The sequence below is a fragment of the Leptodactylus fuscus genome, chromosome 5 (assembly GCF_031893055.1).
Source record: "Leptodactylus fuscus isolate aLepFus1 chromosome 5, aLepFus1.hap2, whole genome shotgun sequence".
Lineage (NCBI taxonomy): Eukaryota > Metazoa > Chordata > Amphibia > Anura > Leptodactylidae > Leptodactylus > Leptodactylus fuscus.
In genome coordinates, this window is record NC_134269.1 from 13,680,082 (window position 1) to 13,689,710 (window position 9,629).

The following is a 9,629-nucleotide window of genomic DNA, read 5'->3' on the forward strand; positions in this document are numbered from 1 at the left end:
ATAATAAATATTCACTTTTGGAAGCATACTCATTGATTGCCGGAAATTTCTTTTGTTGTAGCTAAATTACAGTTATGAAGTAGCCACCAAAATTATTTTTTGGTTTGGGGTCACCGCAACATGAGGAACTGTATTGCGGGGTCACGGCATTAGAAAGGTTGAGAACCACTGCTCTAAGGCCTCTATTGGAAAGGATAAATATTCCAAGACTTCTCCTGACATCTTAAGGCAGCTTTATCTTACCTGGGTAAAGACTGACTTGTCTTCTCTCCCCCACCAGAATTTGCAGGACGGCACCACCAATGGTCTGTGTCTCCTCATCTCTAGTGCATCATCCCCTTTAAGGGGTCTATAGACCGTTACCTGCCAAACTTTATATACAACTATAGGGAGGACACAGCTTCGCACGGGTATATTACATTTTATGTTTGTGTAGTGGCCCCATAAGAATTGTCCAATTTTGCACTGGTGTATTTTGTAAGCTATTTCTGTGTATGTCCATAAGCGCCATGTGATTATGTGTATCTCATTTTGGATGTCAGTGAAAAACCTGTGATCAGTTGTTATGGATACCTGGAGTAAAGCTGTATCTAATCCTTCCCCGTGTAGTACTGTGTTTAGACGCAAGTATCTAATCCTTGTTGGTGTGGTACTGTGTGCAGATGCACATATCTAATCCTCCGGCGTGTGGTACTGTGTGCAGATGTGTGTAATCCTCCCCCGTGTGGTATTATGTGAAGAGGCGCGTATCTAATCCTCTGGTAAGAGAAACTGTGTGCAGACGTGCATATCTAATCTTACGGCATGTGGTACTGTGTGCAGACATGCGTATCTAATCCTCTGGCGTGTGGTACTGTGTGCAGATGTGCGTATCTAATCCTCCCCGTGTGGTACTGTGTGCTGAGACGCATATCTAATTCTCTGGCATGTGGTACTGTGTGCAGAGGAATGTATCTAATCCTCCAAAGTGTGGTACTGTGTTCAGATGCACATATCTAATCCTCCCCTGTGTGGTATTGTGTGAAGAGGCGCGTATCTAATCCTACGGCATGTGGAACTGTGTGTAGATGCACGTATCTAATTCAACGGCATGTATTACTGTATGCAGACGCGTGTATCTAATCCTATGGCGTGTACAACTGTGTGAAGACGCGCGTATCTAATCCTCTGGCATGTGGAACTGTAAGCAGACGCGCGTATCTAATCCTACGGCATGTGGTACTGTGTGCAGATGTGCTTATCTAATCCTCTGGTGTGTGGAACTGTGTGAAGATGCGTATATCTAATCCTCCCCCGTGTGGTATTATGTGAATTGGCACGTATCTAATCCTCCGGTAAGTGAAACTGTGTGCAGATGTGCATATCTAATCCTACTGCATGTGGTACTCTGTGCAGACGCGCGTATCTAATCCTCTGGCGTATGGTACTGTGTGCAGATGCGCGTATCTAATTCTCCCCTGTGTGGTACTGTGTGCTGAGATGCGTATCTAATTCTCTGGCTTGTGGTACTGTGTGCAGAGGCATGTATCTAATCCTCCAAAGTGTGGTACTGTGTGCAGACACGCATATCTAATCCTTCCCTGTGTGGTATTGTGTGAAGATGCGCGTATCTAATCCTACGGCGTGTGGAACTGTGTGTAGATGCGTGTATCTAATCCTACGGCATGTGGTACTGTGTGCAGACGCGTGTATCTAATCCTCTGGCATGTGGTACTGTGTGCAAACGCGCGTATCTAATCCTCCCTCGTGTGGTACTGTGTGCTGAGACGCATATCTAATTCTCAGGCTTGTGGTACTGTGTGCAGAGGCATGTATCTAATCCTCCAAAGTGTGGTACTGTATGCAGACATGCGTATCTAATCCTCCCCTGTGGTATTGTGTGAAGAGGCACGTATCTAATCCTACGGTGTGTGAAACTGTGTGTAGACGCGTGCATCTAATCCTACGGCATGTGGTACTGTGTGCAGAGGTGCAGATCTCATGCTCTGGTGTGTGGAACTGTGTGCAGATGCGTGTATCCAATCCTTTGGCATGTGGTACTGTATGCAGACGCATGTATCCAATTCCCTGGAGTGTGGTACTGTGTGCACACGCGTGTATCTAATCCTTCAGCACGTGGAACCGTGTGCAGACGCACGTATCTAATCCTTCAGTGTGTGGAACTGTGTGCAGAAGTGCGTATTTAATCTTATGGTGTGTGGGATTGTGTGCAGACCCGTGTATCTAATCCTCTGGTGTGTGGGACTGTGTGCTGATCTGTGTATCTAATCCTCTGATGCGTGTATCTCAGTTTGGATATCAGTGTTGTATTGTGCATGTGGAGTGACTGTGTGTATTGCAGTTGGAATATGAGTGAAAGACTTGCAGGTTTGTAAGGGCTAAGGGGGGGGGGCATTGTGTTTGGAATGCTGTATCTCAGCAACGGTACATCCGAGCGAGTTGGAGTCTCGTCTTAAACCTTCCCAGATATCTGAAGTATCACTGTACTAAATTTGGTGAAGATCGGTCCAGTCGTTTGGTTCGCATTAGAGAACAGACAGATAGACAGACAGACAGACAGACAAGAATTCATTTTTATAATATAGAGAGAAGAGATTATATCCACCACTAGAGGGAGGACCCGGCTTCGCACGGGTATATTACATTTTATGTTTGTGTAGTGGCCCCATAAGAATTGTCCAGTTTTGCACTGGTGTATTTTGTATGTGGTTTGTGTGTATGTCCATAAGCGTCATGTGATTATGTGTATCTCATTTTGGATGTCAGTGAAAAACCTGTGATCAGTTGTTATGGATACCTGGAGTAAAGCTGTATCTAATCCTTCCCCGTGTAGTACTGTGTTTAGATGCAAGTATCAAATCCTTGTTGGTGTGGTACTGTGTGCAGATGCACATATCTAATCCTCCCCGTGTGGTATTGTGTGAAGAGGCACGTATCTAATCCTCCAGTAAGTGAAACTGTGTGCAGACGCGCATATCTAATGACTCTGGCGTGCGGTACTGTGTGCAGATGCGCGTATCTAATACTCTGGCATGTGGTACTGTGTGCAGATGCACGTATCTAGTCCTCCCCTGTGTGGTATTGTGTGAAGAGGCGCGTATCTAATCCTACGGCATGTGGAACTGTGTGTAGACGTGGGTATCTAATCCTACGGTATGTGGTACTGTGTGCAGACGTGCGTATCTAATCCTACGGAATTTGGTACTGTGTGCAGACGCGCTTATCTTATCCTCTGGCGTGTGGTACTGTGTGCAGACGCACATATTTAATCCTTCCCTGTGTGGTATTGTGTGAAGAGGTGCGTATCTAATCCTACAGCGTGTGGCACTGTGTGTAGACACGTGTATCTAATCCTACGGCATGTGGTACTGTGTGTAGACGCACGTATCTAATCCTACGGCATGTGGTACTGTGTGCAGACGCGTGTATCTAATCCTAAGGCATGTGGTACTGTGTGTAGACGCACGTATCTAATCCTACGGCATGTGGTACTGTGTGCAGACGCGTGTATCTAATCCTATGGCGTGTACAACTGTGTGAAGACACGTGTATCTAATCCTCTCCTGTGTGGTATTGTGAGAAGAGGCGCATATCTAATCCTACGGTGTGTAGAACTGTGTGTAGAGGCGTGTATCCAATCCCCCGGCATGTGGTACTGTGTGCAGATGCGCATATCTAATCCTATGGCATGTGGTACTGTGTGTAGACGCGCGTATCTAATCCTCCCCCGTGTGGTACTGTGTGTAAACACGCGTATCTAATCCTCCCCTGTGTGATACTGTGTGCTGAGACGCGTATCTAATTCTCTGGCTTGTGGTACTGTGTGCAGAGACACGTATCTAATCCTTCAAAGTGTGGTATTGTGTGAAGAGGCGCGTATCTAATCCTTTGGCGTGTGGAACTATGTGTAGACGCGCGTATCTAATCCTACTGCATGTGGTACTGTCTGCAGACGCTTGTATCTAATCCTATGGCGTGTACAACTGTGTGCAGACGCGCGTATCTAATCCTCTGGAATGTGGAACTGTGTGTAGACGCGTGTATCTAATCCTACGGCATGTGGTACTCTGTGCAGACGCGTGTATCTAATCCTATGGCGTGTACAAATGTGTGCAGATGCACGTATCTAATGCTCTGGAGTGTGGAACTGTGTGTAGACGCCTGTATCTAATCCTTCGGCATGTGGAACCGTGTGCAGACGCGTGTATCAACTCCTTCAGTGTGTGGAACTGTGTGCAGAAATGCGTAGTTAATCCTCTGGTGTGTGGGACTGTGTGGAGACCCGTGTATCTAATCTTCTGGCGTGTGATACTGTGTGCTGATCTGTGTATCTAATCCTCTGGAGTGTGGAACTGTGTGTAGACGCCTGTATCTAATGCTTCGGCATGTGGAACCGTGTGCAGGCGCAAGTATCTAATCCTATGGCATGTGGTACTGTGTGCAGAAGTGCGTATTTAATCCTCTGGTGTGTGGGACTGTGTGCAGACCCGTGTATCTAATCCTATGGCGTGTACAACTGTGTGAAGACACGTGTATCTAATCCTCCCTTGTATGGTATTGTGTGAAGAGGCGCGTATCTAATCCTACGGCGTGTGGAACTGTGTGTAGACGTGCGTATCCAATCCCCCGGCATGTGGTACTGTGTGCAGATGCGCGTATCTAATCCTATGGCATGTGGTACTGTGTGTAGACGCGCATATCTAATCCTCCCCCGTGTGGTACTGTGTGCAGACGTGCATATCTAATCCTTTGGCGTGTGGAACTATGTGTAGACGCGCGTATCTAATACTACTGCATGTGGTACTGTGTGCAGACGCGTGTATCTAATCCTATGGCATGTACAACTGTGTGCAGATGCGCGTATCTAATCCTCTGGAATGTGGAACTGTGTGCAGACGCGCATATCTAATCCTCTGGAATGTGGAACTGTGTGCAGACGCGTGTATCTAATCCTATGGCGTGTACAAATGTGTGCAGATGCACGTATCTAATCCTCTGGAGTGTGGAACTGTGTGTAGACGCCTGTATCTAATCCTTTGGCATGTGAAACCGTGTGCAAATGCACGTATCAAATCCTTCAGTGTGTGGAACTGTGTGCAGAAATGCGTATTTAATCCTCTGGTGTGTGGGACTGTGTGCAGACCCGTGTATCTAATCCTCTGGCATGTGATACTGTGTGCTGATCTGTGTATCTAATCCTCTGATGCGTGTATCTCAGTTTGGATATCAGTGTTGTATTGTGCATGTGGAGTGACCGTGTGTATTGCAGTTGGAATATGAGTGAAAGACTTGCAGGTTTGTATTGGCTAAGGGGGGGGGGGGGGGCACTGTGTTTGGAATGCTGTATCTCAGCAACGGTACGTCCGAGCGAGTTGGAGTCTCGTCTTAAACCTTCCCGGATACCTGAAGTATCTCTGTACCAAATTTGGTGAAGATCGGTCCAGTCGTTTGGTTCGCATTAGAGTACAGACAGACAGACAGACAGACAGACGGACAGACAGACAGACAAACAAGAATTCATTTTTATAAGATAGGGAGATAGCACAGACAAAGCAAATATAATAAAAGCAGCGCAAAACGGCCATAGCAGTGGTCACTAGGAATCTGAATCCTTGGCTCTGTCTGTTGGAGATACTGTATAATCTGGTATCTACATTGCACTTGTGCTTCCATGTTCTACCACTAGGTGGCACCACCTGACAGTATTATGTTATTACCCAAAGGCACAGAAGTCACAGGCTGTTCTACTGGAAATATATCTAGATCTGATGTTCGTCCCATCGTCCATCACTTCTATTTCCATCTGTCTGAACAACCTGAATTCATGTAACTGGAAGAACAGAGCCAAGACTCCCCAACCTTCCCAAAAAGCCATGACTCTACTGCGCCACCTGAGGGACATTGTGAAAAACACAGTTATTCTTGGAGGTTGCTTTTAAATGGGGGCCTCACCTTGTCTTACCTCTCTTTGGAGCAGCTACAAGTACCAAGCTCCATATCTGATGGCATTGTCCTGTTTCCTGTAGATCAGCTGTCAGCTTTGCTATGTAGAATGGGTCAGAATAAGCAGAGCCATCTCAATAATACTAGAGGTAGGTAGCATAGTGTAAGCTCTATTGTAATGCTTGATAGTGGCTGTGATAGACAGTGGATATTCGACCCGCTGGACTAGTAAAGGGTTTGGCTTGGGGCCATCTCTAAGGTCCTTGTACAAGAAGAGTCCTGGATTTCCCGAATCTGGAGTTCACCAGCTCGCTACCTTCTGAGGTGGTTCAGGTGTGGTATCAGCTGATGAGACACGTCAGGTCTATGGTGCAGAGCGCCACAGACACAGGTAAAATACATAATGTGAACAGACTCAAATCAGGACAGACAGAATAAAAGCTATCTGGGATTCCAGCCTAGAAATAGGAACTGACCGAAATATACAGGTCTTAGAAGCAGTGGCGTAACTAAAGTCTTGTGGGCCCCGGTGCAATCTTTTATCCGGGCCCTACTTCATCCCTACAGTGAATTCTTGATAGTGATGGTTAGAGGTACTAAGGAGTTTAATCCACCTTAGTGTGGTTAGGGGAATCTGTGGGTTTCCTTGGCTTATGGACCAGAAGGAAGCTGCAATCTCAATACTGATGCCAGTGCTTATGGGCCCCCTAAAGCTCCTGGGCCCTGGTGTGACTGCACCCCCTCAAGTTACGCATCTGCATAGAAGCCAGGTCTACAAACATTAGACCAGAGTAGGACAACAGAACAAGTAGCAGAGATATTGCAGAAGAGAAAAAAAAAAAGGTTAACAGAGACAGAAGCCGAAGACCACTGGTGAAAGAGACAGACGCCGAAGATCATGAGTCCCAGAGACAGAAGCCAAATGCCATGGGTACCAGAGACAGAAGCCAAAGGTCACAGGTAGCAGAAACATAAAGCCGAAGGCCAATGGTAACAGGGAAAGAAGCCAAAGACCATGGGTAACAGAGACAGAAGCCAAAGACCATGGGTACCAGAGACAGACGCCAAAGACCATGATTACCAGAGACAGAAGCCAAATGCCATGGGTACCAGAGACAGACGCCAAAGACCATGGGTACCAGAGACAGAAGCCAAAGACCATGAGTACCAGAGACAGAAGCCAAATGCCATGGGTACCAAAGACAGAAGCCAAAGACCATGAGTACCAGAGACAGAAGCCAAATGCCATGGGTACCAGAGACAGAAGCCAAAGACCATGGGTACCAGAGACAGAAGCCAAAGACCATGGGTACCAGAGACAGAAGCCAAAGACCATGGGTACCAGAGACAGAATCCAAAGACCATGGGTACCAGAGAAAGAAGCCAAAGACCATGAGTACCAGAGACAGAAGCCAAAGACCATGAGTACCAGAGACAGAAGCCAAATGCCATGGGTACCACAAACAGAAGCTAAAGGCTATAGGTAACAGAGACAGAAGCCAAAATCCATGAGACAGAAGCAAAAGGCCACAGTTACCAGAGACAGAAGCCAAAGGCCATGGGTACCATAAACAGAAGCCAAAGACCATGGATAACAGAGACAGAAGCCAAAGGTCACAAGTAGCAGAAACATAAAGCTGAAGGCCAATGGTAACAGGGAAAGAAGCCAAAGACCATGGGTACCAGTAACAAAAACCAAAGACCATGGGTAACAGAGACAGAAGCCAACATCCATGAGACAGAAGCAAAAGGCCACAGTTACCAGAGACAGAAGCTAAAGACCATGGGTACCATAAACAGAGGCCAGACCATGGATAACAGAGACAGAATCCAAAGGTCATAGGTAGCAGAAACATAAAGCTGAAGGACAATGGTAACAGGGAAAGAAGCCAAAGGCCATGGGTACCAGAGACAGAAGCCAAAATCCATGAGACAGAAGCAAAAGGCCACAGTTACCAGAGACAGAAGCCAAAGACCATGAGTTCTAGAGACAAAAACAAAAGGCCAAAGATACCAGAGGCACAAGTCAAAGGCCATGGGTACCAGAGACAGAAGCCAAAAATCATTAGTGCCAGAGATAGAAGCCAAAGGCCACGAGTTACAGAGACAGAAGCCAAAGGCCACAGCTACCACAGTGCAGATCGCCAGCGTTACAGTAATATATACACCATAGCACAGATGCATGCAGCTTCTTTGTCCAGAATTTAGAGGCCCGGCCTATAATTAAGTTGTCAGCTTCCTGAGCATCTGAATCACTGTTCTCCGGCCATTCATGTCTTCCAATCTAATTTTGAAGCAAATGATTATTTGATTTGATTTGGTCATAAATCAGATTATAAGGACATGCTGGAGAGGTCAACAAATGCTACCAAAGGGTCTGCTGGTCTGACATAATCCTACTAATATTAGAAATGTGAAAGTTTGTGAATTTGGATGTTTGTTACCCCTTCACGCAAAAACTGCTGAACAGATTTGGATGAAACTTTGCACATTGATAGATTGTAACCTGGATTGAAACAAAGGGTCCCGGTAAATAACATGGCTTCACTACTGTTATGAATTTATGTTCACATACTATATTACATGATCTTGGCAGCAGGCTGATAAAGCCGGGTCTGTTATCTCTCTATGTAAACACCCAGTTAACAATGAGCTTATTGTGTACAAGCATCTGCATATTATCTGATCTGCTCCAGGCAGTGCTGACAAACTGGATGGGAAAACACCTTTAATCCAAATTGGCAGTTTGCTACTTTTAAACATGCTATGAAGGAGCCAGAAGTCACAGAGCTCTCCTCAACTGGCCCTGAGGGGGATCATTGAAGCCAACAACACGCTCATTATATGGCATCCCAGTGAGCTGCTGAGATGCCGGAACAATCATGGGCACAGCGCGAGGAATGAGTTCAGTGGCAGGACAACTTGAGAGCTACTGAAACACCGGAGCAGGTGGATCATCAGCGGCAGCAATTTGCTGAATATAGGCGGATCATCGACGCAGACGAAGTCGCAGGCAGAGGCTAGTGATAAATCAAATCTTCAGAAGTTTGTCCATCTTCACCACAGAGTGATGGACTTCAGATTATTTGGAAATGGTCTTATAACGCTACCCAATTGGTTTTGTAAGATCATTGCTGATATCTTTCCTCCCGGGTATTGTGTTAACGCCCCTGAATGCTGTAGGTGGTCACACTGGCTCATGATCAATAATCAAGGGCAGTTTATGATCTGCCCCCGGTCACTACTTACCCTCTTTATCTCTATAGAAGTAGTAGTAGGGTTTCCATAATTTTTCATACATCTGCGTTTTTTTACTTGAAATAAGTAATATCGTAGTGGAATCTGCTGGGTCTTGTTGTTCATCCGAGATTGAGTTTCCCTAATGTTAAGGGTCAGACTCCCTGATACGTAACACCATACAATGAGGGTGGACTTTGTTTTCTCATGACTATAAGTGGGATTATACTACTAAGTTCCATGACGTGACTAATAAGACAAGTAGTTGTCGAGTGGGGGCGTTGGAATAACACACAAGATTGTGACTATTGCAGGAAATACTTTACTGTGTCCATGAAAGGTTTATCTCGTCCTTTTTTTGTAAGTTGATCTGTCTCAGAACAAGGAACTTTTGCTTCTCAGGACATTGCAGCCACAGACTGACTTTCTTCTTGGTTATTGCTACGACT